Here is a 17646-nt window from a genome sequence, read left to right on the forward strand (position 1 = left end):
CTGAATCCAGCTCTGGAGGCAAGTCCAGATGTGGATCCAAATTCAGCTCCAAATGCAAATCCAGATGTGGATCAGAATCCAGTTCCAAATCCTGATCTAAATCCAGACACAGACCCAAGCGCAGAGCCTGATCCAAACGCAGATTGAAGCCCAGAGACAGCCCCCGCTCCAAACCCGGCTCCAGGCTCTGGTGTGTGTCTGCAGGGACCTCATCCTGCCCCGTGCCAGCACCCGTTAGGTGCACCCAGCACCGGTGTCACCCTCCAGTGCCCTGTACCAGCACCTGGCAGGTGCTGCCCGGGGGCTCCCTGCACCCACCGCCGGTGCCACTCTCTCCTGAATGGTCCCCGATGCCCAGCGCCTGCACCCATCAGGGTGCCCGGTACCCAACACCGCTTCCACCCTCCGCTGCCTGGTCCCCCAGCTCAGGAGCTGCCATACGGCTCCTGCTGCTGGCACCCAGCACCCGCTGCCCGGCGTGGAGCGCCCCGGTGCTCGGTGTGCCGTGTCCCGGCTCCCGCTGTGCCATGTCCCGATTCCCGCTGTGCCGTGTCCCGATTCCCGCTGTGCCATGTCCCGATTCCCGCTGTGCCATGCCCAGCGCCCGCCCCGCTGCCCGGTGTGCCGTGCCCCATTGCCCGGTGTACCGTGCCCCATTGCCCGGTGTACCATGCCCCATTGCCCGGTGTGCCGTGTCCCTGCCCGGTGTGCCGTGCCCGCTGCCCGCCCCGCTGCCCCCGCTGTGCGCAGCCCCCGGTGCCGTTCCCGGTGCCGCTCCCGGTGCCGCTCCCGGTGCCGTTCCCGGTGCCGCTCCCGGTGCCGCTCCCGGTGCCGTTCCCGGTGCCGCTCCCGGTGCCGCTCCCGGTGCCGCTCCCGGTGCCAGCGGCGGCGCTGCCGGCAGGTGTCGCCGCGGTCGCGGGCAGGCGGCGGGCGCGCGTGCACTTCCGACGGCGCTCGGTCATGCCCCCGCCGTCCCTCCCCTCGCTCCCGGCGCCGCGCGGGGCTCCCGCCCGCTGACACCGCTGAGGCGGCTCGCACGGCGCGGGAGAGCGGCGCGGCCGCCCGGGCATGGCCGCCGGGGCCGCCCCCGCCCAGCGCCGCCGCTGAGAGGCAGCGGGGCTCGGCCCGCCAGGTAAGGAGGGCTCCGGACGCGGCTCCGGGGGAACCGGGCGGGCCGCCGAGCCCGGGGAGGGCCCGGGGAGGGCGGCTGGTGATAGGGGCCGGCGGAGGGAGCGATGGGAGCGGAGGGGCCGGGCGAGCGGGGCGCTGCCGGAGGTGGGGGGGGCCCTGCCCGCCGCCCCGTTACCCCCCCGGGGCTTCGCGTCGCAGCTGCGGCTGCAGGCTCCCTCCGGGCCCGCTGTGGCACCGCGAACCCGCCGCCACATCCCCTTCTCTTCCCCTTCCCTTCCCTTCCCTTCCCTTCCCTTCCCTTCCCTTCCCTTCCCTTCCCTTCCCTTCCCTTCCCTTCCCTTCCCTTCCCTTCCCTTCCCTTCCCTTCCCTTCCCTTCCCTTCCCTTCCCTTCCCTTCCCTTCCGCCCGCGCTCCCACCGCACCGCACTCGTATTTCCAACCCTAGCGCGTTCCGGCCCCCCCCAATTCCCCCCCCAACCCCTCCTGGTGTCCCCCCAAAACGCGAGCCTGCCCCTGGCTCGGTGACGTCACGGAGGGGCTCCCCGGCCCCCCCGGTCCCGCGGGTGCGGGTGGCCCCGGTGCTCCCGGCCGGTGGTGCCGAAATGCCGAGCGGGGACATGGTAATGGTGCATCTTGGATAGACAGCCCTGAGCCCCTCCTGTGCCCTTTTGCTGCAGCTGTGAAATTCCATTTAAATTCCTGTGTGTGTGTGTGTGTGTGTGTGTGTGTGTGTCCCCATTCCCACTCTCCCTGGAAATGTGCAGCTGGAGCAGCACCTTGAGCGTGGCGCTGGGATCCCGGCGGAGGTGCTGAGCTGCCCCTGGGGTCGGCATCCCCAGGGCTCTCTGGCCGCTGGAAGCGTGGCTGATGTTGCAGACCTGCCGGAGGTTCTCACTGACGTCAGAGCGGGATGCTGTTGGGGTGCCTGTTTGTTCCCCACTGCCTTTGATGGAGGGTGATGCCATCCCTTAGATGTGAGCAGATCTTGGCTTGCTGAAAGCTCTCGTGGTCACTGGCCCCTGCCCGCTTTACCCTTGGCTGCCAGCAGTGCCCGTGTTGGCTGCCCTCAGGTGACCTCCCAAAATGAAGGTGTGGAGGAACAAACCCAACACCGGGGTTTTGCATGGGAGAGTGCTCCTAGGGCCGTGTGCCAGCCGAGGGAGGGCATCACTGGTGGTGCCCTTCCAAGGGCTCTCCCAGCTCAGCTCCAGCTGCCCCTGGCATCGCTGGAGCCTCTCTGATGGTGCAGAAATGGTTCCCTGCTATGTGCCAGGACTTTGTGGAGAGCTTGTACCCCACAGCTGCCTTTCCCAGGGTGGCAGTGTGTGTGCCCCAGGTGGCTGAGCGGATGTGGGTGCTGTCACCTGTGTGCTGGTGGCAGAGGGTGAGGGGACCTGCGGCGGGCGAGGCACAGGTTGGCTCTGTGTGGTGCCTGCTGGTGCTGAGGCTGCTTCTCCTGGTGACTGTCACTGCCTGATGAAAATGGACCTCAAGCTGCTGGGAGATGGAGTGGGGAAAGATGGGAAGAAGCCAAGTGAGATGGAGAAAAGGACATGTTCCCCCTGAGTGCTCTTTCCTCCCTGCTCCCCATGGGATTGAGGTGTGCCTCGAGGCGTGGCGAGTGATGATGGTGAGGGGTTTGATGAGGGTCTGTGCACGGGGCTGGGAGCACCCACCCACACCCTGAGCAGCAGCTCTGCAGCCCTGGCCAGGAGCTGTGTGAAGTTCAAGGCAGGAAGTGAGAGAAAAAAAAAAAAATTAAAAAAAAATAAAATACCACAACTGGTAGAAACCACCAGGGAGATTTAGGGAAGCAGCAGTGCTGTGCTGTGGAGCCCAGAAGAAGTGTGTATCCTCGTCTGATGAGGAGCTGCCCGTGCCAGGGACCGCAGACCCACCTCTCCTCTCCCGGCTCTGTCTCCGCTGCAAGCCCCAGGGAACAATTGCATACAGAGTGCTTCGTTTCAGAGCCGCCACAGTCATTTCAGAGACCTTTTAGGCAGGAAAAGTGCTCTGTAGCGTGTAATTTGAAGGCTCTGCTCTGAACCTTCACTGTCGCTCTGCTAAATGATCCTCTGCTCTTCCAAACCTTTGCTGCCTGGAAACCAGCAGCGGTGACCTGGTTCCTGGCCCCGCTGGGTCCCTGGTCTCCCTTCAGCTCCGTGCTAAGGTGAGGGGAGTTGCAGGTTGCAAGGAGCAGCCCGGGGTGGTTCTCTGCCTTGCATGGGGCCTCTCAGATGTCAGAGTCCTGGGAGATTTCAGCCAGTCTTAATCATCTCTCGCCTCTGCCTGAGCTGCAGAGGTTGTCAGCGCGCACTAAGGATTTTCCAGCCTGGAGGGTTGAATCCTGTGAGGGCTCTGCAGGAAAATCTAGGAACTCCAGCTGATTTTCCCCCGAAATGCGGGAGGTGCAGGATTCTTTTCTGTAGCATCCCTCAGGCTTGGCAGCTCACGACGGGGAAGGACCATTTGTTCTGCCATCGGAGGAAATGGCACAAATTTGGTTTAACTGATAGAGCTGTGCCACAGCCTCGCTGGGGGCACCAGAGGTGAGCCTGGAGGTGCTGGATCATCAGTTAGCCAGGGAGTGTGATATCACCTGGGGTTTTCTTGTCTTTCCTCTCCTTCTCATCCTTGTTAGCTGCCCTACAACTTTTGTCTGCTGGAGGCACACCTGCAGGAGCAGAGCGAGCTGTGCATTTCCTCTCACCGTGGGCACTGCCTGCCCTGCCAGATGCAGGCAGGGCCCCGAGTTCTTGGCAGCCAGGACGTGCAGGCAGCCTGGCAGGGGGGTGCAGGAGAAGGGTACAGGATGGGGAGAAAGAGAAACATTTGGATATGAAAGGTTTGGCTGTGACCTCTTGGCACAGTCTGGTCCTGTGCCAGGTTGGCACAGTGCGGGCACCTGTGTGGCTTCTCCTGCCTCGCGCAGCTTCGCTCTGCTTTGGATTCGCTCTGTTTTGGATTTGCTCCTGGTTCCTGCTCAGGCAGCAGAGTCCCAGTGATGCAAATCAGACACACAGCCAAGGCAGGAGGCTTGAGTCTGTCCTAGAGGGCTGCATCAGCCGTGCTAGTGCACCTCGGTGTAACCTGCTCTTAAATCCTGATGGTGCTGGGGACCCCGCCCTGTCCCCAGGCGATTGCTGCCACCCACTGATGACAAGACTTCCACTTGGCTTCCGCTGCTTGCATCCTATCCCCCCCAGGAGGTCATGGCAGCAGGGCACGAGGCAGAGGAAAGGCAGTTTCCCTTTCCCTTCTTCACCTCTCAAAGGGATCCTCCACAGCTACAGCCCTTCCAAAGAGCAGGCAGGATGCATCGCAGCTGGGGTGGAGCAGGCAGAGCCGTGCATTGTCCTGCCACCATCCTGTCCCACTGCCTGCTTGAAAACACGCTCCAAATCCACCTGCTCGGATTTGCGTGGATTTGGGATTTCCCTCAGGAGGACTGGTCCAGCTGCTTGAGGCCAGCAGCAGCGAAGCTTTCACCTGGTGTGGAGCAGGAGGAGGAGGAGGTGGGAGGCAGGTGCAGGTGCTGATCTTCCAGCATCACATCCAAGCACAAGGAGCTCGCTCCAAGCAGCGCTCACCACCTGCGCCCACCAGCACCCAGCTGGCAAAAACTACACGTCCCAGCAAGCAGAGGGCCACCACCAGCCCTGCAAGATGGAGAGTGGCATCCTGGGGTTGGCAGTCACCCCCGGTTCCCCTGGGGGAGGTTGGGATCGCTGCGGGAATGCCGCTTCACCGCGGGAAGGTGGCAGCTTGGTTTTTGCTTTGGTTGCACGGCCTAGTTTTGAGAGCTGGAATATGCTCAAAGCTGGGCTTTCTGAGTTGCTTTTTTTGGTTTTGTTTTGTTTTAAATGACAGCATTTCCCCTTTAAATTTACATCTCTAGCTGGGGAACACAGAGCCTAGTGAGAGAGGGAGTGTGAGACTTTTATAAAAAGAACGAGTCGGGTTTTATTATCCCTTTGAGACGAGCAGGGAAAATCTATACTGAAGGCATGAAATAGCAATAAAAATGGACTTTTTGCCAAAGCAAAATTAATTGAGTGAATCTCAGTCCTCAAGCCTGAGCTCTGAGAGGCTTATGAGTTGGATATGAACCACTCTGCCCCCTTCTAGGCTCTCATCCCCCAAGGAGGAGAGGCAAATCCTCCCTCGGTGTGCGATGTGATCAGCGCATGGGAGCAAAGGACTCGTGCTTGGGATACAGCGAGGGTGAGGATGCCTCCAGCCCTGGTGGTCCCTGGAGCAAGGACCTTCTCCAGGTCCTTTAGCCTGGGGATGCTGGCGGTCATTCAGAGGTCATCGCCCCAGCGTTTCCTTCACTGGGAGTCACAGCATCCCATCTGGACTGTGGATTTGGGGGAGTTCAACAAGAAAGAAGAGGAAGACTGGACACAGGCTCCTTGAACCCACTGTAGAAGCCCAGAGAGGATTCTGCTGTCTTACCCTGGCCTGGGCTTGCTCTCATTGATCATTTTCTTCTCTCATCTCTGCATCCTGCTCCTGCCACGCTCTGGGGTCTGGCTTTCCGAGGTGCTTTCTGGGCAAATCCTTTGCAGAAAAGGAAACCTCCCCATCCTGGGTTTTGCTCTTCTGGACGTCACATGCAGTGGCACTGGCTCTGCTTTCCCCCTTTTTAGGGGGAGGGTGGCAGGAGGAGCCGCTGGACAGAGCAGCAGGGGAAAGGCGGATTCTTTTCAGCAGATGGTGCAAAGAGGATGAAGCTGTGTAAACCTCCTGAGTCCACTGGAGAGACGGAGATTAAATAGTGAGAGGGCTGAGAGGCAGCTCCAGGCGGGAGAAGGAAGGAGAAAAAAGGAAAATGGGGGTGGAAATGGGATTGGAGAGTGGAGCTGGGGAGAGGAGTGTTGGTTTGAACCGGCATCCCTCTCCCACTTGATGTCTCCCCTCCAATTCGGAGGGCCTGGATTCAGTGCCATAAAAATATAGCCCTTTTCAATCCCTTATCTTGCAGGAGCAGAAACAATTGGCCTGCAAAGAAGGAGAAAACAATCTGTTTGACTGACAAACAAAACCACATTTCTGCACAAAAGGAGGAGGAGGAAGAGGCAGCTGTCTGGCTGCTGCTTCGGCTTTTTTCCTTTCCCCTCCCTCTCCTGTCCCCTCGCTGACGGTGTCAGAGCAGAGCCTCTACCCTTGCCAGCAAAACACCCGCCGTTCTGACTGGCTGGGTTCAATGTCAGGCTCCTGCAGCAAATGTCATTGTCCTCCCTGCTGTCCCCAGCCACGGTGGAGATGCACCAGCCCTGCTGTGATGCCCTCCTGGGGATGGTGCTGGCACAGGGGGCACCCCAAGATCAGCGGGGCAGAGCCCACTGTTGGGAGAGGAGCTTGGGAGAGGAGTTTGCTGGGTGCCAGAGGCAGAAAGTGATGCCCAAGAGAGGGACCAGGGCCAGCAGCTAATGGGACAGAGGGGACACAGGAGATCTCTTGTTGGGGGACCTTGGGAAGTTCAGCCAGGTTGTGGGTGATGCTGATATTGCAGCATCCATGGAGCACCTGAGTGCTGCAATTGGAGGTGCTGCTGGAGCCTTGTCCCTCTCCAGAGCCAGCCCTGTGCCTCAGTTTCTCTGTCTGCGAGGTTAGCAAGGTAACAGGCAGATGCTGTAGGAGAGCTGGGGCATAGAAGTGCCCTGTGCACCTAAAGTCATTATCCCAACAAATTGTTATCCCTAAAAATTCATTATAGCAACCACTGTACCAGCCAAATTGATGCTGGGGGGAATCCATCAGACAGGCAGGAGCAGAGCCCATGGGAATCTCTGTTCTCCATCTCTCCGGAACAAACTCTTCACTTGGAGGATTTTTTGAAAAAGAAACTGATTTTCCCCATGTGATTCCCTGACCAGGAGCAGCAGCAGTTTCCTGCCTGGAACAGTTTTCCGAGGGGACTCTGCTCTATGGGGACATGTGAAGCAAACACCCACGCTCTGAAAACAGCCAAATGCAATAAATACCCAGTGCCTAAACCTGGAAAAGCAGAGGCTGGAACAGGGCAGTCTCTGCAGGGGCTGGTATTGCTGCCACAGAGGGAACCAACAGTAAATAAAGGGGCACAAGAAGCAAACACTGAAGCCCCCAGGACACTCTTTTGATGCAGTTGCTGGTGACCTACTAGAATCCACTAGAAATATGATCCTTCGCTGCTGGGTGGTTCACTTTTTCCTTCTTCTATTTTTTGAGGAGCTTTTTTCGCTCTGCAGCCAAGTAGCAAAATAGCATGTAAGAAATCAGAGATTCCAGGTGAGTTAATAACAAATAATGAGTCTCTCAGTTCCTGAGTGGTTCTCTGGTTGCCGCAGTCCAGGCATATAACAACCAGGCTTTCCTGAGCATCCTCATCCAGGCTTGTTGAAGCTACAGATTGATAGCAACATCCTGATGAATTCAAGGGAGTTGAAGAGATGTAGCTTTTACATTCTTAGATTGTCAGAACAGAAGCTTTGGGGAATATTTGACCTGAAACATTGGAAGAATTTGATTTATTTTTAATTCCTGCACCTAAAATGCAGGATTTTCTGCTTTCTTTTTCGTCTTTCATTTCAAAGAAGCAGAGGAAATATCCCTGCACGCATCAAACTGCAGGAAGGAGAAGATACAAAAGATGACTGGACTACTTTTTACAACTTTGGCTCTTGACTTTCCTTCCCAGAAGGGGAAGATGCACTGTCAGCCTGTCTTGTGATCAGGCTGTATCCTTTTGTTACCCTGATAAATGTCAGCTGACCAGGCTGGGATGTGAAAAAGCTCCATCTCTACCAGATCTTTGCTGCTCTTCCTCTCTCAGTATTGGTGCAGGGAAGAGCCCAGCATCTCCCCACCTGAGCGGTGCTTGCAGACTTTGCCTGGCCCTACAAGGTCCCCATCTCCTCCATGCCCTGCTGTGGTCCCCCAATGTCCTCCAAAACCCATTCTCTTTGCCTGCTCCTGTCCCCCAAATTCTCCCTGCCTTCTCCCTTCAGATCCTTCCTCCCAGCTGGATGCTACAGGCAGTGCTTTGGCCTCCATGCTCATTGCTGCTAGGTGAAATGCAGAGCTTGTGCTGTGATAAAGTAAATTGACCAAAGAGACAGATTTTGGCTCCTGGACAAGAAAGACCATTCAGTTTTCAGCAGATTCTTGCTTCTCTGGTCCTGCATGCTCTAATCATGGCCATGGGAACAGCTCTCAGCGTGAGGCCAGAGCTTGGCTCAGCCCAGCACTTGAAGGGAGGTGGCAGAAGCAGAGTGGGTTCTGCTGGAGCCCCATCTCTCAGCTTCAGACCCTGGGGATACCTGGATACTCACAGTCCCTGTCTGATGGGACAATATTTCCCATGGCAAAGCTAGTATTTGGTGATGCAGCACCCACCTGTGTTTAATCCAGACCTACCTGGAACCTCTCCTTTCCCTGGGCATCTCCCACCCCTTCCACCAGCCACAATCACACAGAAGCTTGTCCTTGGTGTTCCTCTGTGCTTGTGCCTCTTGGGATTTGGCCAGCATGTGTCAAAGCTCCTCTTCCTCTCCAGCTGCTCTCCGCTCGGCTGCGTCACCCGGAGCATCCCTTCCTCCTGCCCGGGGCTGCTTTGAACATCCTGTTTCCCAAGTTATTTCACCCTGATTTCACCAGGTCACGGGCGTGTTGGCTGTGGTGGCACAGCCTCTTTGATTAAGTGGATCTCCAAGCATGACTTCCATCTGTCCATCAGTCTCTATTGCTAATTCTTGCAGCATTTACAGCCAGGCAGGGGCCTTGGTCATTTGGAATAGTCACTGGTGGTGGCAGGACTGTGCTAAATGATCTATTCCACGCGTTTCACCTCTTTTCTGTTCGCAAATTGTTGGTGATTTTTTTTTGTAGTTGCATTAAGTATTCCAAGTGACTGCGATTTCCCCCATCGTATTCATTATTCAAAATTGTTCTCCAGATAATTTCTGCAAATAATTCGCGGTCTTTGCTCTTTTGTGAGTACTCGGTCTCAAGAATGAGAGTCTTTTTAATTGGGATCTCAAATCACATGATGGGTTTTGGCTTCCCGATTGGGCAGCCTTAATTTTTAGACTTGAGGTTTGGGGAGGGAAACTGTTGCAGTTAAGAATTTGAAACTCACTTTCTTCCAGGATTTTTCGTTGATGCTTAAAGTTAACAGAAATTAACAGTCTGTCTCACTTTTTTTTTTTTTTCTTTTTTCTTCCCCTTCCTGGCCAAAAATCCCTGCCGGTAACTTGTTGGCAAGAAACACTTGGAGAATATAAACAAAAAGGTGGCACCGAAACAGCTAAATTTAACATATCTAAAAACTGGAGTGATGATTCACGGTGGTTTGTTGTGTATTATTCACCTCACTCTGGTAAAAAATAATGATCAAAATAATTTAGAAACATAAAAAGTCACATAGCAAGGGGACATTTATAGCACTTGGTTTCATAAAATCTTCCATCAGCTGCTCTCTGTGTGCCTGAGAAACATCCTGTGGGCTGGCTGGTGTGTTGTACCCTGGCCCTCAGTGCTCCAGCCCTGTGCTGAGGCTGCTGCCAGCTCGGTGGAGGTGGAGAAAAGGAAGGTTCAACCATCCTGGCACCCCACACTGCCTCGATCCTCACCCTCGGCAGGCAAGACTCCAGTTGCCTCTCACAGAGCTCGACTCCAGGCAGAGGGTGACCGTAAGTGACTTGCCCAAGGTCACACTCCAGCTCCGTGGTTCAGCTGGAAATAGCTCCAAGGTCTCCTGATCCCCCCAGCAGCCCCCTCGCTGCCGGGCGAGACGGAAAGGTGCGGAGTTCACGTGTCTTCTCTAACCGACAGCCTGGCTCCTGCCACCTCACCTAAAACCTCAAACCTCCTTGGCTCTGTTTTCTGCCCTCCCTGCCATCGTGTTGGGTCAGTACAGCCCCCCAAGCCCCCCTGAACAGCCTGGGCTCCCGTGGCATATTTATGCCTCCGGAGTGAGCGTTGTGCCGGCGTTCCCGTTGGTGCGGCACCCGCACAGCCCGGCTGCTCGCTTCCACCAGCTGCTGCTGCCGATTTCCCTTAAAAATAAAACCCCTCTAAAGGTACAGCAGGGACACCTTAAATGCAGAGCCGTGGCGTGCAGTTAATCATATCCTCTTAACGGGTTTATTCGCTCATTAAATATTTAAGACTCGTTTCTCTTTATCAATAGTGTGGAGGCGTGCAGGCCCCGGTGCAAAGATTTATGCACACAATAGGATCGGTGCATTTAGATTTGTTTGAAGGGATCTGAGAGCCATTTAAAACCCGACCGAGGGGGACGGTTGCTGCTGCTGCTGTTTTCCTCCAGCGAGGTTTCTGCCTCCTGACTGTGGTTGGGAGGTGGCAGGAGGTGAGGGTGGGGGGCACAGGCTGATGGCTGCCTCTGGTACCCCCATAGTTCCTTCTGAAATAGCTGTGCCCACTTTTTGAGGGATGCTGGGGTCTTAGAGGGGGGCATGTTTGGCTTGACTGTCTTGTACTGATGAGGATGGAGGCAGGACCCAGTGTTGGGAGCCTGTGTGTGGAAGTGGTGTTTTGATCCCTGTTTCCCACTGCTGTCTGTGGGAAGAGCTTTGCTGTTGTGGCTCAGATGTGAATTCCAGCTCGTCTGGCGCCGTTCGGGAGCCGTCATGCAGGTGCAACATCTGTTGTTCTTCTGTTGCTACCTGGGCTCTGCTCTTCACACAGGTGTAAGAGCAGTGGTGGCCTGTTTGGTTCATAGGATGGGGAGGGACAAAACCCGTGCCATCATCCTGCTTCATCCTCCCTATCATCTGCCCCTCTGCCCACCACAGACCTCCATCCAGAGCATCTTCATCCAGTAGCCAGCATTTCCTCCTGCCCGGTCCCTGGTGCCTACATGGGGCTTTGTGGCTTCCAGCTGTTTCCAGATGTGTCACTCACCCTGGGTGCAGGGAAGCAGCTCCTCCCACTGATGTGTGTACACCTGTTCCCTGAGCTCCGAGGGCTCTGGGATGTGGTGTGGGGTGTGGGACAGGGACAGAGGCCTGGGTGTCCAGTGCAGCTGCACAGTGTGACCTGTCCTTTCATGGAGAGCATTGCTGGAGCTTGCAGGGACAGCAGGTCCCGGCATGCAAGACTCAATCTCCATCTCAGCAGCCTCTGCTTAGATCAGGAGGGAACATCTCATGCCAAGACCTGTCCTCCCCAGGCTGCAGCTCAGAGTCAGAGATGGCAGCAGCTGACGCCCATTTTTTTTCACCCCCTGTGGCATCCTGGCAGATTCTTCCCGCAGCTTTGCATGCAGCCAGACATGCCTGTTCCAAAACCTCCTCTCCAGGAGGTGCTGGGGGTGGATAGGAAGGGTGAGTAGCTGCAGTGGCAATGGGCAGAGCTGGCAGCTGCCTCCTGAGGGTGTGAGAAATACCCCGGCTGGATTATTGACAGACAGCCCAGAGCATGGGAAGTGCGTGCGTGCGTCAGATATTTACCCAAACCTCTCCTGCTTTGCAACGTGCCCACAAAAAAAAGGATCTGACAGCAATAAAACTGTCGGGCGGCTGCTGCTGCTTTTTTTTAAAGTTCTATGATAGCTTCTCCCCCCGCCTTTTTTTAATAGCTAATGCATCTGTCACTACTTTCCTAATGAGCTTTCCGAAAAGGGCCTTGGGGACCTCTACCTATCCATGTGGGCTTGGATCAGAGCGTACTCAGGGGAGGCAGAGAGAATTCAGCTCCCTGTTTCACCCTCATCCCCTCCTCAAACTCCTCTCTGAGGGCAGGTTGTCCAGAGGGAGGGGAAGGCAGCAATATCTCAGCACTCGGCGAGCTGGCGTGCACCCCCTGCAATCACAGCCAATAATGACAAAAAGACGGGGCTGCTGCCAGAGATAGAGAGCTGAGCTCCAAGCGTTACAGCAATGTCACAGCCTTGGGACTGCTGCTGGCTGCTACTGGAAAGAAATTTCCTCACAACAGGCAGAGTTATAGGAAGGAGCCATTGATTGCATTAAAAAACACCCTCCCCACCTCTTTTTTTTGGCATGGATTTTCAAGGCTTTTTTTTATTTTTTTTTTTCCTTTCCTCTCCCCCCCCCCCCCCTTTCTCTCTCCATTTGCCATTGAAGTTGCGTTCAATAAAACCCATCGCCCGAGAGCGTCTGTTAGCATGTTCTCAGCAGTACAATGGGCAGAGGACTGCAGTGTGCAGAGCCCCAGCCAGCCTCTGCAGACAATGAGGGGCTGGCAGCGGGGCAGAGGGGGTTTCTAGTTTATTTTATTTCATTTTTCCCCCACCTGCCAGCCCCCACTACTAATTGTAATTACAAAAGGCAAATGGGAAGGGACTGGGGGAGCAAGGCTGTGGTTCACTGGGGTCATGGTCTCCATCAGTCATTCTCCCAGCCTGTTGCTGGGTAAAAGCTCGGCTCCTTGGTTTATCAAAATGACTGTGCAGTAAATGCCTCTTTGCCCAAACCTCCCCACACACCCCCCTCAAAAAAAAGCTGTTTACTGACTCAAAAAGCCTGAATTTCCCATTACCATCCATGAGAGACTTTCCATTGACTTCTCTAGGCACAGAAGGGAAAACAGAGGGTTTGGTGACTCAGGCACAAGCCTGGGATCTCTTCCTCTTGCTGACGCTGTTGGCAAATCTTTTAGGATTTAGCCAGATTCATCCAGGGACTGAACACCACCACCTCTGTGCCATTGATAGGACACAAGAGGATGTACCACTTGGCAGGAGTGAATTCCTAATTGTGCTGTGCCCGAGTTCCCCTCAGCTGTGAGATGTAACAGTGCTCACCTTATGTTGCACGATGGTGGAGAAGCTAATAGCTGTTAATGCCAGAGAGATGCTTCCAGATCTCTAGATAAAAGGTGCTCAAGGAGGGAAAATTATTATCATCATGGGCCAAAGAGCTACAGGGGATTCGAAATCTCTTTGTGTTTGTAGGATGTAACCACTAAGGAGGGAGAGACTGGGACAATGGAGCATGCACAGCACTAATGGAATGAGCGTAGGAAAGAGGATATCTCTGGAGACCCTTAGAAACCATTTCCCAGTGGTAAGATCTACTTGGGTTGTTTGTTCTTCTTCCCAGATGAGAGCTGCAGTCGTGGACGCTTTTATCACTTACGAGCTGGACTAGATGGAGGCCAGAGAGCGCATTGTAGGGACGAGCCTGTGTGGCTCTCCAGTGGGTAGGTACTGATTTATCCGGTCTCAGCTTCCATTTCTGGCTTTCAGAGCTGTGCTTTATAATAGGGGAACCTGGAGTGGACATTTCAGGCCTGTTTTTCAAGCTTATGGGATGCAGGTTTGGCCTCTGATAGAGATGCAAGGGCATGACGTGGGCATCTTGAGGCTGCAGCAGAAGGGTTATTCATGCCTTGGGATACAGTTTGAGCTGAGGTGTGGGTTTGGAGCGGCTCCATGGTAGCATGTGGTGGTTCCTTGAAGACATTTCACTTGGAGATTCACTTTTTCCAGCTGATTCACGTCCTCGTGCGAGCCCATTTCTTGCCATGGTGACAGTGAAGCTGGCTGAGGCTCTGCGTGATAACGCGCCTGGTCCAGGCTAGAGGCTCCTAACGGGCTCTGAGCCCAGAGGGGCCAAGGGCTCTACAAACACAGGTTGTTCCCTTGAGATTAAAACCCAGCTAGACAAGCTGTTTGCAGTCTGTGGCCTGGCAATGCTGAGTACACCGCTGTGCAAAGTGTTGGGCAAGCAGGTGAGACACAGGCAGCATCCATCCTGGTTCCCCTGGAGTGTGGATCCTGCTTGCCCACAGATCCTCACTTCCATCCCGCTCCAAAATCACCATGTCGCCTTCCCTTTGCTCCCTGAGACAGCCCCATTTTGTGCTCTGGGGGAGATGCAGCCTTTCTCACTGGAGACCTGCAGCACACCATGCTCTTTTTTCCCCTCTCCTGTCTCTCTTTTTTATTTCTTTGTTGTTTTTTTTTTCTCCCTCTCCTGGACACTTTACTTAGCTTCTTTCTTCCCTCTCATTTTCTCTACCATCAAATGAAAGCCATTCAGACCAAAACGGTTCAGTCTGCTCTTTGTGTCTGGAAAACAGAACACCAAAGACAGCTGGACCTACCCGAGATGGCCACGGCCGTGGCAACAGTGGCTCTTTGTTAGTGCTGTTGTCTCTGCCCCTATCTCCAGTGTCTGGGGCCCTGTCTCTTTAAAGCTTTAGTGTGCTGTGTCAAAGCCAACAGAGAGTTCAGCTTATTAATGGATTCGCTAGGTTAATATCCCAACAGTTTGGTGTGGTGTATTTTTTTTTTTTTTTCCACCAGCATAATTTAGAAAGAGGGGGAGGGGGAGAGAAAGATAACCCAGACCCATTTCTGGGGAGGAGGGCACGGCATGGCTCATTGCTTTGGAGAAATGGAGATGGAATGGTTGGTCGGGGCCACGAGAAGGTGGTGGCCCAGCCCTTCGCCTTCCTGTCTGTATGTACATCTCTCTCTATCTCCTTCTCCTGCGGGGTTCCCTGCATCAAAGCTTCTTCCAGTTCTTATGCTAATGAGGTGCATTAATGCTTAATGACTGTGAACAGGCTTGTTTAATTGCACCTATCTGAGCAGGAGGCACGTTGCTGTATAAGAGGGAACGACCATGTAAGCAGCTGCATGCCCTCCTGGACAGTCTTAATTACATGTAAAACTGATGTGATCTAAACCACCAGGCTGGTGATTAGTTTAGTGAGGCAGGTGGTACTTTGCAATTCAGTGCCTCAGAAACTCTAGAGCAAGTGAGATCAGATTCTTTCGTAGGCTATGGAGGATAAGGCAAACCCTGATCATCCTTGAATTTGATGTTGGGTGGGGACAAGCACGGCATAGTAGATTAATTTAATTAATTTATTGCAGTTAGTTTGCAAAGACATTATCCGCCAGCGTCTGTGCAGAATACTGAGCAGTCCCATTAATGCAATGCTATTTTGCCTGTAAATCCTCTCCCCCCGCCCCTTACAGGAGGAATGAGCTGCGATGGTCTCAGCTTTCTGCAGCGTTATCTTGCGCTGGTTGAATGCAACTGATTGTCTGAACTACAAAGGGGCCCGGCTAATGCAAAGCCATCCCTATTGGCACCAGACCTAGATTAATGACTCTGCATGCATTGACTTGGCTCCAAACTGGATTTCCCTAAAGCAGCTCGCTGCTGTCTGCACTCCCATATCCCCTAGCTGGGCTGGAACTGTTGGGCTGGCGAGAGCCATGGAGCTGGGAGCTTGGGAGCTCTGAGTGGGAAGGCTGTGGATTAGGGGTGCACAGGTATGAAGGTACCTGTTATCACCAGCCATCTGCTGCTCATCACCCAGCTCACTGCTTGGGGTTATTTGTTTCGCTTTTATTCAGCAGATGGGGGATTTTTTTTAAAAAAATAAAACAACCTTTATTAGAAATCGCTTTGGCAGGGGAGTAAACCAAATCCAGCAGGCTTTTGGGATCAGTTGTTCTCCCACGATAGGTGTCTCCCAGCACACCCCTGCCCAAGTGGATGCTCACACCTTCCCCATCCCTGCACTGGACTATTCTCTGTCCCCTCACCAGATCATTCTCTATCCCCACACTGGACCCTTCCCCATTCACACACCAGACCCTTCCCCATTTCCACACTGTCCCCTCATTATACTCTGTCCTCTCACTGGACCATTCCCTGTACCCTCACTGGACCTTTCACCATCCCCACAATGGATGCTTCCCCATCCCCACACCTGACCCTTTCCTGTCCCCACACTGGGCTCTCACCAGGCCATTCCGTGTCCCCACACCAGACCCCTCCCCGTCCCCACACTGGACTCTTCCCTTGGCTCGTGTCCCTCAGCGCTTCCTCCCCGTAGCCATCCCATGAACTCAGATCTCCCCTTTCCCTGAGAGGCCCCAGCCGAGGCTCTTCCTGACGTTACTCCCACAACAACCACTTCCTTCCCGTCCCGGCACCCCAGCTCCACAGCCATCCCTGCCCAGCCCTGGCCCCTCACTATCTCCCTGATACCCCTCTGCTGTTCCTCTCCTTCCAGCCACCGCTGTTTATTTTGTAAAAGGACTTAGAGACTGTTTTCTCTGGAGTGAGGCCTATGGCGGAGCTGCCGGGTGGGTGGTCACTCAGTGTCCCACATCCACCCTAGAAGTTTCCTCTTGGTGTCCACAACACCTGTGGGGTTTTGGGGTTAGAAACCCAGCGTGTGGGACGTCTTTTTAGCCGACATGTCAGCATCATCTCCCCCAAATGAAGCGTTCCCCCAAGCCCGCCATGTTTCAGGCTCAGCAGGGAGGGAAGGCCTGGCCATGGCCTCCGCCTGCATGTGGTGTAAAGGTGGCAGGGCAGGAGCTGGGGAAGAGGCAGGTGAGGTGTGTGGTGGGGAATTGGGGTGCTGTGATGTCTTCCTCAGTTTCTTTCTCCCGGTGGGCACGTTTTGTGGTGGCAGAATGCTCAGCCATGGCAGGAGCAGCAGCTGGGGACAGGGGGTGGCAGAGGGAGGCATGAGATGGAGGCAGCTTTGAGGGGGAGAGCAGAAACCTGCCTGGATTTTGGTGGGAGCTCCGTTTCCATGTGGGCAAGCCCTGCTCCAAGGGGCTGCAGCTGGCTCCCCACGGGAAGAACAAGCCATGTGCCCTCCCAAGACATTTTGCTGTGCCAACGCTTGGCCTTGCAATGGCCTCAAGGCAGATTTTGGGTGGGAAAACAGACTTTTCTTCTCAGAAAAGCCTCCTTGAGCACAGCTCCATGGTGGTTGCACCAAGGCAGCCCCTGAGCATCTTGGTGCTTCCAGGGGCTACCCGAGACCTTGCTGTGGTGGCAGTGGCATGGCCACCCGCAGTGTCATCCCTGTGAGTGGGACAAGCACCCTGAGACATGCCATCACTGTGAAATCGGGAGTGTTTTGCTCTCCTGAGAGATGCTGTGAAACCGGCGCCACGTCAGGGTGCATCCCCTGCGGGGGGGGTTCAGCCTTGCCTCGTCTGTGGGCGAAACACCCTCGCACTGAACCCCCAGCCTGAGCAAAACCTTTTTTTAGCACTCCCCTATTTGCCAAGCGTACTTCCTTTCTTTTGATTCTTACCACCTACATACAGTCTGACTGCAACGGCAAAAAAAAAAAAAAAATAGGTGGGGGGGGAAAAAAGAATTGCAACATTCAGTCGAAGGCTTTTCTGTCTAATGACGTTAAATTTATTAACCAAAACTCCAGCTGCACCAGGCTGGGATCTAATAATATTCAGGCTATGGAGACATCAAGTAGAAAGAAGCTTAAAGCCCTTTTTATTTCACAGTAAAACTGTCAGTAAATAACTGGATTGTCTTGAGACTGAGAAAATGGGGATTTATCTTCCTGAACATGAAAAGTGTGCTTATTTTTTTTTATCAGCTTCAAAAAGCCCCAGCAACCTTGATTTTCCTTCCACACCGTTCTCAGCAGCTCTGCCAAGCCCCAAAACCACACAAATCAAGAGACAGGCTCTAAAGATATTTTTAATTAAATTAATTCCTTTTCCTTCCTTCCCCATTTCTCCCTTGTCCC

At 54.4% G+C, this 17646-nt stretch overlaps 1 protein-coding gene across 2 annotated transcripts in view; it reads left to right on the forward strand.

The window, feature by feature from the left end:
- The first annotated feature begins 1033 nt into the window (after positions 1–1033).
- RAI1 (retinoic acid induced 1) overlaps positions 1034–17646 on the forward strand; it is a 72834-nt gene continuing 56221 nt past the window's right edge. Inside the window, exon 1 of one of the 2 annotated variants that reach the window (XM_086853778.1) lies at positions 1034–1132. The gene's annotated coding sequence lies outside the window, so the exon portion shown is untranslated. Of the gene's footprint in view, positions 1133–13253; positions 13306–17646 lie in introns of those variants that run through there. The other variant, XM_086853779.1, reaches the window with a different exon arrangement.

Source organism: Cyanistes caeruleus, chromosome 17, assembly GCF_971803275.1.
Source record: "Cyanistes caeruleus chromosome 17, bCyaCae1.hap1.1, whole genome shotgun sequence".
In the NCBI taxonomy this organism is placed as follows: domain Eukaryota; kingdom Metazoa; phylum Chordata; class Aves; order Passeriformes; family Paridae; genus Cyanistes; species Cyanistes caeruleus.